Source organism: Choloepus didactylus, chromosome 2, assembly GCF_015220235.1.
Source record: "Choloepus didactylus isolate mChoDid1 chromosome 2, mChoDid1.pri, whole genome shotgun sequence".
Taxonomy (NCBI): Eukaryota; Metazoa; Chordata; class Mammalia; order Pilosa; family Megalonychidae; genus Choloepus; species Choloepus didactylus.
Window position 1 is genome coordinate 119785298 of NC_051308.1, and position 17200 is coordinate 119802497.

The window sequence follows — 17200 nt, forward strand, 5'->3', positions numbered from 1 at the left end:
TAAGGGTCAGTTCAAGTGGGACTGCCAAAGAGCCACTAGGTAACACTCTTTGGAAATAGGTGATCATTCAATTTCCCAGTCAAGCAGTCAGTCACTTTTTCATAAACATCTGTCAGATGCTTAAAATATGAACATACAAACTACCATCACATAAGTTTTTTAAGTAATAAGAATTTTAAATGGGAGCAGACTGCCCCTCAAACAACCCAAGGCTGAGGCTCTGTAGGCAGGTTTTCCCAGGCCAGGTACCCTCCTGCCCCTGTCTTCTCACTTCCCCACCCTCAGCTGAACCAAAGGGTTTTCATGGCTCTTCTCTTATCATTAAAAACACTAGGGAACTTTATGGGGCCACAACAACACTGGCTGAAAAGTAAGAAGAGGGGGCCCCTACTCTAGCCCTGCTCACCACCTTCTTCTCCCTCTCTGGGGAGAGGCTGGCTGCAGCCGGGAGTGGCAGAGTGGGGCAGTAGAATGGGACAGCCTCCCCTATGTGTGGTTCAGGGTCTGGATCTGTAGCATGACCAGCCCTGTTTCCAGGTCATTCTTCCACTGAGTGTTAATTATTGGGTTTTCAAGCATGTCTTCAAATGCCCATAGGTTGGTCAGACCTAGATGCACAATGGGGTTATCCAGGACGACTTGTAAGAGAGAGTTGTTGGGGTGGATGCCCTTGTCCATCTTCTCAGGAGAAGACTTCTGGTACCCCAGCAGCCAGTTGTAGGTGGCATTTTTCTGGCTGTTTACTCTGAGGTCATCTGTCCCTTTCTTTTCTTTGAACCCCACCTCCATCAGGGAAATGACAGCCCAAGTATCCAACCGAAACTCCCTGTTTCTTTGAATCTTCTCGTAGATTTTCTCAGCACATCTCTGGCCTCTTTTGTACTAGCAAGCCCTAGCAGCAGCCATAAGGGAGGCCACCATGGCCCCCTAGGCTTCTGGGGAGGCTTGGCCTGGAATAAGCGTGTCTATGATAGGGTCTTCTGCAGGCTCAGTTCACTCCATGGCCTGAATTACTGACATGTGGTTCAGCCAAAGGGACTTCAGGGCTTTCCTCTCTGGGAAGACCATCTCTGTGAGCCAGTGCAAAGTGTCATCCACTTGCTCTTCCTCTTCTTTATCTAACATAGAATTTGCCTTCTGAAATAATTCAGCTGCACCAGGGTTCAGTGCTAAGTTTTGTGGCACCTTGAGGAAAGATACCAAAATTTTCTGGAGTTCTGTCTGGAAGTCTCTCATGTTGGGCTGTGCCATGGCCTGGTCCACACTGCATGACAGTAGGTTGGCTGTGGCTCAGAATATAGGATCTCTATCTGGAGCTTTCCGGTCTTGTTTCTTCTTTTCTTCTGCTGAGATATCATCTGCCTTAGGAACTGGGGTGCCCCCCCCCTTTTTTTTTAAATCAGCAATAAGATATCTTGATCCTGAAAGTTATCTTCTAAGATGGTTTGGCATCACTCAGCAACCTCTCTAAAGCAGCGTGTATTAACTTACGATGTGCCACACTTTTGAGGTCTTCCAAGTTCAATTGTGTACAGCAAGGCAGCAATCCTTGAGATTTTCCACCCAGGTTTTCTGTCCCTCGTCACTTCTTCCAGCCATTGGCAATGCAGCTGCAGCATGTTGTCCATGAATATCTTCTCCTCCTGCATTGGGTCTCCACTGGGACTTCTTTTTGAGGTGATGAAAATGTTCTAAGATTGATTGTTGTGATGATTGCACAATTTTGTGAATACACCAAGAACCACTGAATTGTACACTTTAAATGGTGAACTACATACTGTGTGAATTATATCTCAGTAAACCTGTTTTTAGGATTCATCTTTTTCTTTTGTTCTGTTTTGGAATATAGGTTTAGAAGCGAGTGAACTATTTAAAGCTTGCTGCTGTAAACAACATGTGCCTGATATAAATACGTAATTAATGATGCACATTAATTTGGATTTTTCTTTAGAATTCAGTCTCCAGGCTTAAGTTTGTGCTGGCATCGATCTGTCACTGGCGGTATTTTCAAGGTAGGATCTATATTGATCTCTATTATTCCACTACTGTCACCATGCTAGACACATAGGAAGTGCTCTGGTAATTGTCAAATGTGCATTTAACTAAATAAGGGGCGGACGTTACCTGTATGGTCACTGTATGTGGGACTGACAAAGAGGTAGGGGAGAAATAAGATAGAGAAAGAAGATCTGAGTGGAAAAAATATGAATTTGTAAAAAACATTTGTGCTTCCCCTTCCCTACACATACATGCAGATTGAAATAACTCATACTCAGAGATAATTTCACTCTGTTTTCAATCTTTTTCTTAATCTTCCAATACTCTCCTTAAAAGAGACAGCTGTTCTTTCCTGCAAGATGCTATTCTCTGGGTGTATCAGTTAGCCAAGGCTAGATCATGCTTCTATAACATACATCCCCTAAACCTCAGTAAATAAAAACAGTATGTATTTTTTGTTGATTCCATATGTCCATTGAAGACTGGCTGGTGGCTCTATTCACTCTCATTTTTCAGAACTAGTCATGGCCTTATGGGGTCAGGAAACACAATTTTACTATGTGCCTGGAAGACGGAAAACTGGAAGCATTTGGCAAACAGTATTAATAACTACCATCTGAATAACTATAGAATTTAAACAAAACTCTAGTATTGCCTTATGTACAAGATATATACCTTTAGGTAGCCTCAGTTTGCCCTTTTTTTTGTGCCCACTGCTGCTAGATCTCTACACAGCCCTGTAGCCTGGTGAGGTGAGACTGTGGAGAGCTGCTGTAGGAGCAGAGGTCTAGTTAAGGCTAGTTTATCTAATGTTCACCTGTATGAAATCTTACTTGCTGCATGTATCACTTGGGCTTCTCCAATGTCCTCTGTATGTATCTACATCTACATATATGTCTATATCTCCTATTGGTTCTGTTTCTCATATATATCTATATATTTAAAGAGACATTTTAGGGAATGGGCTCATGTGAATGTGGGGGTTAACAAATTTGCTGAAATCTGTAGAGCAGGCAGGCAGGCTGGGAACTCAGGCAGGATTTTATGCTGCTATCTTCAGGCAGAATTACTTTTCCTGGAAACCTACTTTTTGCTCTTAAGGCCCTCTGATTAGATGAGGCCCACCCACATTATTATGGGTACTCTCCTTTACCTAAAGTCAGTTGTCTGTAGATGTCAACCACCTTCACAGTGACAATTAAACTGGTGTCTGACTAAATAACTGGGTACTATAGTCCAGCCAAATTGACACATAAGACTAACCATCTTACCTGCCTACCCCTAACCTCATGAAAGAATTGATCACCTACTCCTTTGTACTCCATTGTATCCCCGTATACACATCAGTCGAGACACCTGTAAGATTTTCTTATACGTATTTTTTCACATGCCTGTGTTTTCCTTAGCAGTGTAGTGACCATAAACACGTTGGCACCTGGCACAGTGCCTGGACCTATGTAGAAGCTCAGAAAGCATCTGTGGAAGGAAAGCATTTGTGAATAAAGTGACATCGCTCAGGAAAGAGTTGGAAGGGGCAGCCTGGAAGGGTCTAGAATCTGAAAGTAGACATACCACTGGAGGGGGTGAGTTGGAAGAAAGGGGTGGAAGACTGGCTCCAGGTGCTGAGAGAAAAGTCAGTTAGGTGAAAATATGTTCAAGAAAGCAACAGGTGCTAGTCCCAACAAATGACTGGTATGAAGCCTCAGCAAAAAGTACAAGATGTCTCTACAGGTGGAGAACACAGTTTCCAGGAGTTTGAGAGCAGGCAGTAAAGACTCAGACAAGTGGCTGGCGTTAGAAAGGTCTGACAGCAGGAAGCCTCGTCTTACCATTCTCAGCATCTAGCAGGTGCTGAAAGAAATTTTTCTAGTGAATAATGGGCCTTGCCCTCCAGAGCTTATAACCCAGTTGGAGAATGAAACTGTTAATCTGTGAAATTAAGAGCTGTAAAGAAGAAGCATCTCAGATGACAACTAGGTCAGATCTCTGTAATTCTCTTCTTGTAGCCCAACCCAAATTTTCCCACAAAGCTTTAACACAATTCTTAAACATTTTCAAATAACCTCTTTCCTGTTCATTTCAAATGCTTCCTCATTAACATGGTTGTTGTTGTTATTATTATTATTTTAGTTTGTGTTACTAGTATTGGGAGAATAACGCCCAGGTTTGAACAAATACATAAATCTGGCTTCAGTTTATAAACGTATTTTCAGGCAATGTAGAGAAATCTTCTCTTTCAAGTCAACTAAGCCTGTATACAGTAGAAATTTACTGATAGAATTTTACAATCCCTCATTCCCACTCAATCTTTTCAATGTTCCCATATACCGGGCAAGTATGCTAGTACTCTGAGACAAAGTCAATGATTAAAGTAAAGGCAAAAATTTGTTCTTCAGAATTCAAAATCCCAAGGCCAAGAGTGGAAATAAATGGCCAAAACCAATCATACACATTAAATTTTTTTTTAATTAAAGGAGTTGTAGGTTTATAGAAACATCACTGAGAACATACAGAGTTCCCGTAACCTCCACTCCCCACCCCCCTGCACAGTCTTCCCTATTGTTAACATTTTGCATTAGTGTGGTATCTTTGTTACAATGAAGAAACAATAATAATTATATTATTAATTATCATCCATAGTTTACTTTGGGGTTCACTCTTTGTGTTGTACAGCTGTGTCTTGTTTCATTAAAATTTATTGTGGAAACATATATGACCTAAAATTTCCCATTTTAAACACTTTCAAGTATATAATTCAGTGGTGTTTATTATATTCACAATGTTGTGCTATCATCACCACCCTCCATTATCAAAACTTTTCCATCACCCCACTCAGAAGCTCCGTACCAAGTAAGCATTAACTCCCCAATCCTACCCCTTCCCTACCCCTGGTAACCTGTATTCAGATTTCTTATTCTACTTCACACACATTTTATACATTGACCTGTAGAGAAGAAATTTGTGGAAATCATCATGCCACTCCCAGATTTGTTTTATTGACTGTGATGTGTTCATAACAGATTGTTTCTGTTCACATTAGCACAGCTGCCCCTAGAAAATGGTCTAAGAGAAAACAAGTCTTCCCTTTCAAGATCAACAACAAGAAAAACCTTGCAGTCCTCCCACTAACACTGGCTCAGGTCTCCAGGAATCCTCTTCTCTGCTCTGGGATGTGTAGACTAAATTGATGGTCCATATGTTATGCTATTGCAGCCAGACACACCTGAAGAGTTCTTGTCACTCTACTAGAAAGGATATGAGCATCGAGCCTTACTTCACATATCTTATTAAAGAGCCAGCTCAGGAGGGAAAGGACAAGTTCTTGCTGTGTGGGACACCCTTACATCTGTCTTTTGGTTTGGTTTGGTTTGGTTTTTGCCTGTGCATTCAGAATGTAAAAGGTTCTCAACCTTTACAGCAAGGAAATGCATTTCCTATAACCCAAATCTCTCACAAACATTTTCAACTTCCTAAGAAAGAACCCATTTGGATCTTTATATTGAGGACTCCATTTGGTCACATTTAGGAAGAATCTTAATAACTGGAAGGCACGCTCTAGGGAATCTGCCAGATCTGTAAATAAAGTTTTATGTGTATGTCACACCCACTGAAATGGCTAAAATGAAAAAAAAAAAAAAAAACAACAACAGACAGAAGTGACCATCTGTTGAAGAGGATGTAAAGCAACTAGATCTCTCAAATATTGTTGGTGGGAGTGCAAATTGGCATAACCACTTTTGAAAACAGTTTGGCGGTATCTGCTAAAGTGAACATGCATATGTCCTATGACCTAGAAATTCCACTTCAGGGTACACACCCAGCAGGAACACATATACTAGAATATCCATGGCACAACTATTCATAAGAACCCCAAATTGTAAAGAACACAAATGCCCATCAGCAGTAGAATGGATAAATATATCGTGGTATATTCAAAGGGAATCCCACACAGCAATGCGGTTGAATGAACCACAACCTCGTATAAAACATGGATGAATCTCATAAATGTAATGTTGAGCAAAAGAAGTCAGACACAAAAGAGTTATGTATGTTTCCGTTTACATAAAGTTCCAAAACAGACGAAACTGATGTATGGTCTTAGAAGTCAGGATAGTAGTTACACTTAGGAGGGGGCACGGGGTGGGCCCCTGGGATGACGATAATGTTCTGTTTCTTAGTCTGGATTTTGGGTACACAGATGTATTCTCTTTGGGAAAATTCATGGAGCTGTACACCTGTGATTTGTGTGCTTTTCTGTAAGTCCCTGTAAGAAACTTAGAAACTTTAGGGGGCAGTGTTGCTAACTCCACATGCAAGCGTATTAGCTAGGCTCTGAGGAGAAATTGAAATTAAGGAAAAAAAAACAAAAAACAAAAAACTTGGATCCACAGTCAACTGAATAATCTGACCTAAATCTGGCAGACCTAATTCTTCCAGGACAACATACAACATGTCTGGCCAATTCTTGGCCACTCGCAAGTCTGCTGGCTTTCCACACTGGGGCACTTGCATAAAGGCAAGACTCACCAGGAAGTCAGCCAGATTGCGAGGATTATCACAGATCCTGACCCAGAGACAGGTAACTGGACATTGATCACGGACAGCCTGACTATCCTGGTGATCCAACAGAAGACAGCCTGGGACCAAGCTGGAGAACTGATTCTTTAGAAGAGTGTTAATAAAGGAGAGACGATTCTTGTTCTAATGGGCTTCAAGGTGAAGTAAGCAAGAGGTTGAGTTGTAAAAACTTTTCATTAGAAAAAGCTGAAGAATAACTAGCACATTGTTCTCAGGTAACACACTGTGTGCAGTGTCGATTTTAGGCAGCAATCTGTAACTCTGTTCAGGTAAACAGCAGCCTGAAGTCAAAGTGCTCGTTGCACAAAAAATCATAAAATGCTGCTATCTTAAATGTTCACTAAAGGAATACTTTTGTGCTGATACTGGATTTTAGTATAAGTAAAAGGTATACAATAATGGATAAACTTAAGAAAATTTTTCCCACTAATCTATTTTTTTTCCCCTGGGGAAGTGTCACTATTATTTTATTCTAGCCATTTGAAAAAACAAAAACATTAGTTTATGGAGGAAATAGAAGCTGAATTTGAGAATCATTGCTTTAAGGAAAAGTAAGGCTCATTAGAATTTAGTGCATTTGTACTTCAGTTTGTTTCAGACCTGTTTTCTAAAGGTAAAGTTTTACTACAATAATCCTTATTTTGCTCTTAATTTGTCTTGCAAATGCTGTTATTTGAATACTTCAAAGATGATTCAAATGTCCAATTTATTGAGGATTTACTCTATGGAGCAAGAGCTGTTTGCAGCCTCCTTAACATGATCCTGCTTACATCCTATCATCTGCATCAGGTTCTTGCAGAATTTGTGACTATCAGAGGCCTTCAGGGTGAGTTTGCATATTCTCTGCAATGCAGATTCCAGGGATTTGGGCTCACTCAGCATCTGAGTAGGCGACTTATTGGGGAGGGAAGATGGAGAAGAGGCAGTTGCAAATGAGTGTCCCAAGTGGTGGCTTTGGTAAAGGACCATAAAATCCTCCCTCTTGAGTACCTTGGTTTACCAGCAGGAGGCCTGCTTTGCCCGGAGTGTAGAGGTGATCAAGCTTAGTTAGATCTCTTTGGCAGTGAGTAAGGTTTCAGTGAGACAGTTTGATGGTTTCTTACTTTAGTTCAATTTGTTATGGTGCTGGCAGCATGCCTATATAACCTCCACTGGGTCCGCCTCCAACAACTTGTCTGCAATACATAGCAAAGCAGTACAACTTGCCTGCAATACATTGCAAAGCAATACATTGCTTTGCCTCATAAAGTGTGACCTTGGACCAATCCTTAACCACTTCTTTTTCAAATTTCCTCAGGAATAAAACCCTCCCATAACACTGCTGTTGATCAAATGAGGGAATATGTGAGGCAGCTTGTAAAGAGTAAACTACTTACAAGCTATATTCCTTGATTAATCCTAGTTGTGATGAAACACAGAAAGCAACTAAGTTTTGTAAAGCTCCATTAGGGGGTGCCCTTTCATTCCAAATCCCCTATACAGCTATATTACAAATACAGTATTATAGTTGGAATTCCAGTGTGGCAAGGGAAGGGACGGCACAGCTTCATTCCCTCTCAGTCTGGAAAGTGAACATGGTTCTCATTTGTGATTATGCCCAGGAGAAGTCTCCTTTCTTTAGGTCTTTAGCAAATAAAACCATTAAGAAAGCTATTGGTTTTTTTTTTTTTTTTTTTTTTTTTTTTTGGCTTTTATAAAAAGGGGGTTTATTTGGCTATAGTTACAGTCTTAAGGCCATAAAGTGTCCAAGGTAACACATCAGTAATCAGGTACCTTCACTGGAGGATGGCAAATGGTGTCCAGAAAACCTCTGTTAGCTGGGAAGGCACGTGGCTGGTGTCTGCTCCAAAGTTCTGGTTTCAAAATCGCTTTCTCCCAGGACATTCCTCTCTAAAGCTATTGGTTTTGAAGTTCATTTTTATAGGATGAAATTATGGCCAGCATTGCAGAAAGGCAAGTGATAAAGAAGATAAATATCAACTACATGAGAGTGTGGCGGTGGGAGTACAAACGACTTTGGGGGTCAAAAGGAATTGCCAGAGGGAGCTGGGATGGCTATTTTGCGCTAGGTGTTTTACAGATACGATTTCACTTAATCTTCTCTAGCGAGAGTTGGCAAACTCCCACCCAAAGGCCATTTCGGCTGCCTGACTGTTTTTGTAAGTAAGGTTTTATTGGAACATAGCCATGCTCATTCATTTACATATTATCTATGACTACTTTCATTCTGCAGTGGCAGAGTTAGGTAGTTTCAACAGAGACCCAATGGCCTGCAAAGTCTAAAATATTTGTAATCTGATTCTTCATAGAAAAATTTCCAACGCCTGCTCTATAACCACTTGAAGTGGGAATTATACCCATTTTACTGATGAAGAAACTGAAACACAAAAATTAAGTAACTAGCCCAAAGTCACACAGCTAGTAAATGGCAGAGCTAGGATTCGAATCAAGGTTGACCTTCCTTCCAGAGCCTTTCTCTGTCTGCTATTACTGTACAACAACTTCCCCAGTTTATCATGTGCCTACATACACCTTGTGTTTTACATTGTGGATCTCACTTATTTTAGTGAATTTGAAGGATCTACATGATTTACTTTCAGTTTGCCTTTCCTGCCTCATCTCCTACTCTTCCCCTAGTGAGTCTAGCTCATATCAACCCGGTCCTCTCACTGTTCCTGGCTCAGTGCCTCCCTCTCATGATTCCATATACCCAAATAAATGTCTTCCCTCACTCTTTAGAACCTGTCTTGTCTTCGAGGAATCCTATCTTGACCACCCACTCAAAAATGAACTCTTCTGTTTCCAAAATGCACTTACTTACTATTGATTTAGGACTTACCCTATGCTGCCTTGTGTTATCTTTTTATATGCATGTTATATCTTCTAAAGGAGGTTGCAAATTTCCTTAGAGTGAGGACTCATACACCCTCTTCCACACCCTGGTACAATGTATCATCCACATTGGTGCCATATAACAGTGGGTGGATTTGATTGATGAGCAATCTTCAGTAGAAATAAACCCTGTTCCCCTTCTACACCTCAGCATGTAACTGAAAGCACAATACTGTGAAAATCTGGATATGTAGTGTGAAAGGTGATGATGACATGAAGCAAACTGGGAAAACAGTGCAAGGAAATGGGTATCTTATCCTTTTTTAAAAAAGCCATTTGAACCATTTTTAAGTGTATAATTCAGTGGAATTAAGTACATTCATAACGTTGCACAACCATAACTATCATCCATTACTGAAACTTTTTCATCACCCCAAACAGAAACTCTGTACTCATTTTATAATAACTCCCCATTCCCTCTCCCTACTAGCCAGATAACCTCAAATGTACTTTCAGTCTCTGTGAATTTGCCTATTCTAGGTATTTCACATAAGTAGGATCATACAATATTTGTCCATTTGTGTTTGATTTCTCTCACTAGGCATAATGTTTTCAAGGTTCATCCATGTTATAGCATGTATCAGAACTTCATTCCTCTGCACATATATACCACATTTTGTTATACATTCATCAGTCGATGGACCCTTGGCTTATTCCCACCTCTTGGCTGTTGTGAATAATGCTGCTATAGCGTTGATATACAAGTATCTGTTTATGAATCCCTCTTCTCAGTTCTTTGGAGTATATACCTAAGAGTGGAATTGCCGGGTCATGTGGTAATTCTATGTTTGACTTTCTGAGGAACTGCCAAACTTACATTTGCTCTTCCCTATTATTTCTTTTGTTCTTTCGTTTTCTGTTCTGTGGTCCTTGAGGTCTCTGATTCATTGTTCAGCTTTCACTAGTCTTGTACTATGAGTATCCAGAATCTTTTTAATTTGGTCAGCAGTTTCTTTTACTTCCATAATATCATACATTTTTTTAATTTACTCTTGCAATTTCTTCTTTATGCTATCTAGGGTCTTTTTCATGCCCTTTATATCCAGTGCCATGCTCTTCTTCATGTCCTTTATATCCTGTGCCATGCTCTCATTGTTTGTCTTTAGTTCTTTGATTAATTGCTCCAAGTACTGTGTCTCCTCTGATCTTTTGATATGGGTGTTTGGGTTTGGGTTATCCATATCATCTTGTTTTATCATATGCTTTAAAATTTTCTGTTGTTTTTGGCCTCTTGGCATTTGCTTTACTTGATAGGGTTCTTTTAGGATCTGTAGGATTATTCAAGGCGAATCTGTAATTTGTCAGATCTACAGCTTTGTAGCATACACTTTCTCTAACTAACCAACATGTGGCATCTGCAAGCCACCTATTCTCCTCAAGTCAGTTCTCCCCAGCTTTGTCTTTGTGGTGTGTGGGGGGTCTGATTCTTGTGAGGTTCAATTGGTGCACCAAGTTTGTGTGTGTAGTTGGTGCTGTCCACCCTGAATGTGGGGCATGTGTCTGAGTGGTTAGGGAGGGAGGGCAGCTTTAATAATCAAACCTCCCAGGTGTTCCTGGAGATTTAAGGCTGTTGCAAGAGTCTAAACCTTCAGTTCAGTCTCACCACAGATTGTCTCTGCCACTGACCCGCAAGTCTTTGGTATTGGCGTATGGTCCCTGGGATTTCCAAGTGGGTCCCTCTTCCAAGCTGTGCCCTTATAGGGCCTCTGCTGAGGGAAGGTTGTGCTATATCACAAGTGTGTGCCATCCCTCAAGGGAAGTTCTGGGCCACTGGGCCATGTAGGGCATTTCCAGCCTGCTGTAAGGATGGCTGAATGGGAAGTGTTAATTTCCCCTTTTTGCACAGCTCCGCCTTCCCAGCTCTGGGACAATTAGCTGTGGGTGTGTGAAAGGCTATTGTCCACACCTGACATTGTGGCACGTGTGCGTGATGCTGGAAACACTTCCTGTCACACTGGGTTTTTTGGCACGGCTCTGGGCTGTGGCTCCGGCACCAGGCAGGAATGTTCCCAGCCTGCCGGGAAGATGGCTGCAAGGGGCGTGGTTTTTTTCCCCTTTTGGCTAACCTCTGCCTTCCTCGCTCAGAGACTATTAGCGTCGGGTGTGCGAAAGGCTATCTTCCACTCCAGATACTGAGGTGTTCGCACATCCTGTTCCTGCTGCACTTCACTGTGTGGTTCTCGCCGCAGTATCTGCAGCCTCTTTTGGGTTTTTTTTAAAAAAGAACTAGTCCGCCTCCAAACACCAACCCTTGGTTTCCCCACACCACAGCATGGCTGCTGGATATTCAGCGGCTTACTCACTCTTTTCAGAACGCAGACTCCCGGTTTCACCAAGTGCACGGAGCCTGTGGATTTAGCAGACCTCGTTCAGCTGGTGCATCACTGGAACTGGTATTCTGGGTCACTTTCTGGCTTTTATCTAGTATTTTTCACAGAGGTGTTTTTTGCCCTGTCTCTCCTAACCACCATCTTAGATTCTCCTTATATTTGCTTTTTAATCTAGGACTTCAAGGTTAAAAATGCTGCAATAGCTCTCCCTTCAGACATGTGAACCAGTGGTGTCTTTTCTTGGACAACTCAGTGACTGGAAGCATGAGATCAGGAGTCAGACCGAGGACTGAGGCCTGACTTTGTACATACCCACTCTGTGACTTTGGGCAAGTTATTGAATCTCTCTGAGCTTCAGTGTCTTTATATTCAGAATGGAGAAAGCAGTAACTACCTACTGAGCTGTTGCGAGCAGTAAATTAGGTGAAACATTTAAAGCACAGTGTCTGGAACATATTAAGCTCTTAATAATTGCCAGCCATTATTTTACCAAAGCTGTGTCTCTAGATGGGCACGAGATCTAAACATTTAAGATGGACTTGACCCTGTTCCCCTACTGCTATGGGTTAACCGTCACTCCTGACTGTGCCATCAATCAACACTACCCAATGATCTGAGGGGTTACCAAGAAAGTCAAGGATGTTTACCCTGCCATGCATTTATATTATAATAGGAAGACAGGAAACAGAAATACAGATGTTTTGTCTCCTCCCCTTCTCTCTAAACACTATATACAACAGATATGTGGTTTTAAACTGGAGACAGTTGAGAAGCAGTCTTGTGCCCTGGTCTGCTAATGTGAGGCCTCTGTATCCCTTGAGCAGATAACTCACTTTGGTAACAATAGTTTCCTTTATCTGCCAACCTCAAGAGAACCCAATACCTCTTGTTTTGCTATATTGTTAACTTGGGGCTACTATTTGGCCCTGCCCACCTATTCCTTTCTTCCCTACACCTTCTTAGCTGGTTATAAATTTAAGACACAATTGGGTTTTTAGACTTAAAAATGTTCTACTGTAGGATGAGGAATCGGGGTTGATGTAGGCAACAAACAGATAAAAGAAGCTACTGGTATTAACCATGGGCATTAAATCCAACTTGATTAGCTGAACTCTGACTTCACAGCTCCAATCTTTTCCTCTTTATACCTGGTCGGCCAATTTTTCAATATGGTCCTTGGACATACCTGGCTTTAGGTTGAAGCTGCAATCTTTATAGCCATCAGAATCATAGGATAGTTATTTCCCTGGATTCTGTGTTTCCAAAACCCTTCACATTATCTTTATCTCTAGAGACTCCAGTCTGGGATAGATTCTTGTTCTGACTTTCCAGCTTCTTCACACAGAGTAAACCCAAATATCACAACAGATATAGCTAAGGGCATAATCCCAATTAGCTATCCATCTCCCAACTCACTCCCATCCCTCTCCTCCTCCAAAAAAAAAGTCTTGACATAAAATATAATCTTTATAACTCTTCTATTTATTTATAACAAGTACACAAGTGGATTGATTCCTTTTTCAGTTGACCTTTTGAAGCTGTTAAACTGGTTTCTTTATATCAATTGCCAAAGAAAGCAAATGACCATGAATAAAATCTCACAGGAAAAACAAAATGTGCATTATATCCTCTTCAAAGTCACAGATGGACAGAAAGTATTCTAGGCAGGAAAACATGCTGGTACAACCTAAGCACCTAAGACACAACCATATGGGCATAGAATTTCCCATTGCATAGGTCTGACTGGAGGTAAACATTTCATGGGCTGTCTGGGTAATCTCCATAAATAACTCTAAGTGTTAATGATTAAAGCAACTGTTAAAGAGTACACTGGTAATGGAAAAAGTGCCTTTGGAAGCAGATAAAGTCCTTTCTGGAAAACAGAAACCTGTACAGGGAATCCAGGAATAGGGGAGGGAAAAAAACAAACAGAAATAAAGGAGTTAATATGGTCAAAGTCCTGGACCAGAAGAAGTTCTGGCTGAGACAGTTAGGAAGGTAAGCAACTGAGCACAGCCTGAGTACTAACTAACTACAGGACCAGGTAAAGGCTACTCTGAGAAGCAGGCCAGAGGGTGGCTCCATGTGAGGGGATGGAGGGCCCACAGAACCCAGATACTAAGGGCATCCAAGACTTACCTATCTGCTGGGAGATCATGAACTCTGCATCTACTCTGGGTTGTTGCCCAGCTCTGAAAAGTTTCTGCTGCACAAAGGAGGACAGCGTGTGGTTACTGAGTAGTAGTCTGTGTTACATAGAGGAGAAAAGGGAGGCTACTAAAATAAAATGCTAGTGTTTTGTGGCAATATCAGATCTATAGACATTCACAGGGGTGGGAAATACGATAGTGGAAGGAGCAAGGGATTTAGGGTAAAAAAACTTTAGAGTGACAGAACTAAGCCTTAGCCACTGGATAGCGGCCTCCAGGGTCAGATCCAGACCCTGTATAATTTGGTGTCCCTTCCAATTTATACCCTTTAATAGACAGGGGAAAAACTGACTTCTGCTAGTAAAAATTGAAGCCCGCTTCTTTATGTCAAATAATATAATGTGCTGAGTGTAACTGAATATTTTACTTATTTGGAAGAGTCTTTGTTTCAGTTTTTCCAGCACTCAAAATTGGGAAGCATTAGTCATTCATACCCACCAAGGATAGTGATAACTTACTTGGATATAGTTACACAGGCTTGTTAAAAATATGTTTCTAAAAAAGTGTTTTTTCTTAAATCACTGGAAGAGTAGCAAGACAGTGGTATGTGATGGTTGACCTTATTTTTTAATCTAAATACTTTGTTGTTTAATTCTTAATAGCAAGAATGTAGTTACACGTCACTTTTGTAGTCTATACTTTTGACTCTATTTTTTAAGTTTCCTCTCTATTTTATATTTTAATGGCTTAGATACCAACAACACATTTATGATATTTTTACCGTTTTGGTTCTCTTTTCAGTTTTCATATCAATTTTCCAACCAGATGACTTCATTGGAGGCTTATTAAAGGGATTAAAATTTATATTAAAAAATCTCTTAAACCCTGTATTATGCCACATATTGTTTCATTTCAGAATTTCAGCTGCCAGCTTCAGGGCTTCTCAGGATTGGGTCAGGGCTTTAATTATACCAAGAAATGTGTATTTATGTATCACAGAAAATCTTAACAAAGATAAATCCACAGTTCTTGGAGTGTTTTTACATTTCCTTCCAAGGACACTTTTCACTTTAGTAGGTGTAGAACCTATTTACATTTCATCACTTGTGTTGGTAGAAACCCGGGTCACTGATTAATTCTCATGGTGTTTTAGTGCCTCTCTCATGGAAGCCTGGGGCTGCTGCCCTTACTCTGGCTCTTTGTTAACTTGCATCACCGAAACTCTTTGAACTAGTTTCCTCATCTGTAAAATGGGGATATCAATCTCTACACATTCTAGGTCACAGGGTCAATTTAGGCCCAAATGAGATAATGAATGTGAAATGTTGTTGTAAACTGGCCATTCCTGGCCATATTTGTTATTTTATGAAAGGGGGAGAATGTTAGACTGGTAAAGGAGAATTCCAATAAGAATCCCAACTCACAGCACCCCTTGACTTCTTGTCAAACACTTTCTTGAACCAATAGTTCAGAATATATGGGGGAGTAGGGAGGTAGAAGAAAGAACAGTGGCTGGGAAGTATATGAGGCCAGGTCAAGACCCCAGTACCACACTAAACTGAGATGCACAAATGTGGGTACATCACTTAACCTCTGTAGTTTCTTCATCTGTAAAATTAAGAGTTTGGACAAAAGCCCTTATACATCCTGTAGCATATAAGATACTCAAGATTTCAAGCATTTTCAGAAATATTCATACTATAAACTTAGGGACTTGTCTTCTTTACTTAGCTGTCCTCCAGTGCCATATCCTGGGCTTGGCACATAGTAGGCATTCAATAAATACTTGTTGAAGATAATTATGACAGTTTATTCATAGTATTCATTTATATATGGGGACATTTTATGTTTCTCTTATATTTATATTCTACATTTTCTTTATATTTTTATTTCTGTCTATAAAGATGAATGCAACTCCATATAATTAACATGAAATACTTTTCTAAGGCTTAATACCTAAAGAAATCGAAGAACCCAAAAATGATTTGGATTTTGGGGTGAGGAAGAAAAGTTATCATCCCTTGAATGGGATTTAATATTTAAATTCAGAATTTTCTGGGATGTAGTTCCATTATTTTGATTATGCAATTTCCTCTAGATCTTTAAGATCAAGAATTGCCAATTTTACTTTTACTCCTTCTCACCCTTACTCACTCATCTAGGCTTCACTTTGACCCTCCAAGATGTTACGTAATCCTTTTGAATGCCTAGCTGTTTCTTGGCTCAAGGTCTTTGCACATAAGATTTCTTTGACACTAACTCACCTCCCTCCCTCTCACTGTTTCTCCAGGAACTCCTACTCCTCCTTCAAGAACACCTTGAAACTTTCCCAATGTTTCCCAACCAGAAAATGTTTCCTGACCAGCTCAGATTCCAAGCCAGCTAGCCAGGTGAATTGGGTATGGGTGATAATAATAGTGCCACATTATAGCAATGTCATGAGAATTAAATGATTGAAGGATTCACATACAGATGCTTACAGAACAAGGCTTGGCACGTAGTATCATAAATTTTGCTGATATCGATGTTAAATGTTATTATTACCTGTGTGGTTGACTTGAGAAGCCCATAGGCTCCTTGGGAACAGGAACCACATTTAATTCACTGTCGTATTCCTAGCCCCCTAAATGCTCCATAAATATATGTTGAATAGGTGGATTTATCTTTCCTCCTTTTCTGAAGCTATATTGGGGGTCCTTCTGACATGATCAGAGGTGATAAATCTGGTAATGAAGCTACAATGCTCAAAGAGAAGATGATGGGTCTTTGGGTGGGGGTGGAGGGTGGGGGACCTGTAGGAAAAGGGAGGTACTAGTCAAGTCTGCTAAATGCTGAAGCAATCTTGTGCAGAATAGAATAAAATTTTGTTAAAACCATTTAAAAAGCTGTGAATAGTGGTAAATTACAAGAAAATTAGCACACCAGTGGAAGGGATAACTGACTCTGTTGAGTGTTGTGGTAGGTTGAATTATGTACCCCAACAAATAGCTCTTAATCTTAACCCAGGTCCCCGTGAGTGTGAACCCACTGCAAATAGGACCTTTTGAAGATGTTAGTTTTAGTTAAGTTGTGGTCAACTGAATCAGGGTGGGTCTTAAACCATTTTACAGAAGGCTTTATAAAGACAACCCAGCAGTCACAGTTGTCAGAAAGGAGAGGACATCTCCATGCCATGGGAGGTAGAGATACCAGCCAAGGAGCCCCAAGGATTGCCGGCAGCCAGCACCAGAATGCCAAAGACTCCAGGAGAAA

General features: G+C 40.6%; 1 long non-coding RNA gene and 1 pseudogene across 3 annotated transcripts; one reads left to right on the plus strand and one right to left on the minus strand.

Annotated features, from left to right (window-relative positions):
- Window positions 1-486: 486 nt before the first annotated feature.
- LOC119513170 lies at window positions 487-1649 on the minus strand (annotated as a pseudogene).
- Window positions 1650-6651: 5002 nt separating this feature from the next.
- On the plus strand, window positions 6652-17200 carry LOC119517900. 3 transcript variants are annotated; one of them, XR_005213655.1, is made up of 3 exons: window positions 6652-6719; window positions 16239-16338; window positions 17059-17200. It is a non-coding gene; the product is annotated as an uncharacterized LOC119517900 (long non-coding RNA). The 3 variants fall into 3 exon arrangements; XR_005213653.1 differs by lacking the exon at window positions 6652-6719 and adding an exon at window positions 7271-7402; XR_005213654.1 differs by lacking the exon at window positions 6652-6719 and adding an exon at window positions 13739-13796.